Consider the following 1,912-nt stretch of genomic DNA (forward strand, 5'->3'; position numbering starts at 1 on the left):
CCTTTTTTTACATTTTAACTCATTAACTGACCGCTCAGCGATCTATTCAGTATGGTGGTATTTTTGTATAAGTTTTTTTTTTTTTTGTAAATGTTTATGAGATTTTAATTGCATGCATTTTTTAAATTATAATTATAATTATAATTTTTAATTATAATTATTAAATTATAAATTTAAAATACATCCTTTCAGCTATAGGATGCATTATGAGGATATTATTTGCTCATCATCATCACAAAAAAAAGAAAAAAAATAAAAAGAAAAAAGTAAACAAAATGTTTAATATTTATTTAGGTTTATATAGGCTTGTTAATATCAATATTGGTCTTCAGTCTTTGAACAGATTTGATAAGATGAGAGACATACATGATAATACAGTGCACCATACTTTGACTTTTCACTTTCATACGCTGCACAATACGCTGTATTTATGCTACCCATCTCACTCAGAGCAAAATGAAATTATTGTGTGCATTTCAGAAGACATATAAAACAAATAATTTTAAGTATGCATGCTGTGATGGCAGATAAGGCATGGGACAGGCGATTTGAAACAGCTGGCAATAGCTGTGTGTTATGAAAAACCTACGGGCAAATTTAAGGATTTTTTTTTTTTTTCAATTTTTTTTTTTTATAGTGGTGAGTATTTATTCATTTTTTAATTCTAGTTAATTACCAAAGATTATATTCGAAATAGTCTTGAACTACTATCAGCTGAGCTGGTGCAGCTGTCAACAACAATGTTGAGTATGTCAGGTGAAGCCTGTCATTGCTGTAACTGACAGCTTCTATGCTATTCTGCAGTGTCTTGACACAATTTCAACACCAGCGGATGTAGGCCTCTGGTCCAGACTCAAGTTTATCACTGTCTACATGCTGCTGATGTTTTGTAAACTTATTTCCATCACTGAAGGCCTCCATAATTACCTGCAGCTACCTGGGACAAGCAGTTCAGTACAAAACAACAAGATATAACTTAACAACAGAGTGCTGCAGAGCCTTGTGTAAGGCGAATAACATAGCAACAGACACCTTTAATGATGATGAATATCTCAGGATTCTTCTATAATTTCTTTCACGGTATAAATGGAGTTGAAGGCAGAGGAGCTCATGGTGACATAGACTTCTTGAAAAGAAGTAAGGAGAAGAAAGCAATTCATGACAGTGAAGCTGCTAAATACTGACATGTTCCCCATGATGAATGTGCAGTAGCATTTCAAGTATCACTGAGAGTACCAATAGTAGTTGCAGCTGTGAACGTTCTTTTAGTGCTGTCGCTTGCTTACATGTTTAAGAAATGCATTGGAACAAGACAGGCCTAACCTTGCAGTGATTGTGTGATGTGGAGAATTTGGCTTCAAATTGATTTCTTGCAAGACAAAGTCTTATACTACCACCATCAATGCCACAGGGGATCAGATTCAGACAGAATTAAAATGTTAAATTACACAAGAATCCAGAATTATGTAAAATGTCCACTCATGCACACATCAATACACAGATGCAAATAGCAAATTCACTCACTCACACACACAGGCATGCACGCACGCACACACACATGCACATACAAGAAATTGAAAACTGAAAGTTAAAAATTGAAAGTTTATTCATAATGATTTAAAAACTTTCAGTTTGCTCAATAAACTTCCAATGATGAATTCCATGACTATTCAGTGACAAAACTGTACATATACCAAGCAAATATGGGTATAGACTTTTTGAGTTGGTTGAGGAGCTTAATTTTATTTGGCTAATCTATGTTCAAGATCCTTTGTGCCCCCCACACGCATCTCCACATCGCTTATCACGTTTCTGTCTCCCTCTGGTGGTATGATGCTTTCCTAGTGGTCTTGGCCAGGTTGGTCATGTTAGGACATGTTCCAACTTTTAAATTTTTTGGTCAGACTTACCT

Source organism: Cyprinus carpio, chromosome B18, assembly GCF_018340385.1.
Source record: "Cyprinus carpio isolate SPL01 chromosome B18, ASM1834038v1, whole genome shotgun sequence".
NCBI classification, from domain to species: Eukaryota; Metazoa; Chordata; class Actinopteri; order Cypriniformes; family Cyprinidae; genus Cyprinus; species Cyprinus carpio.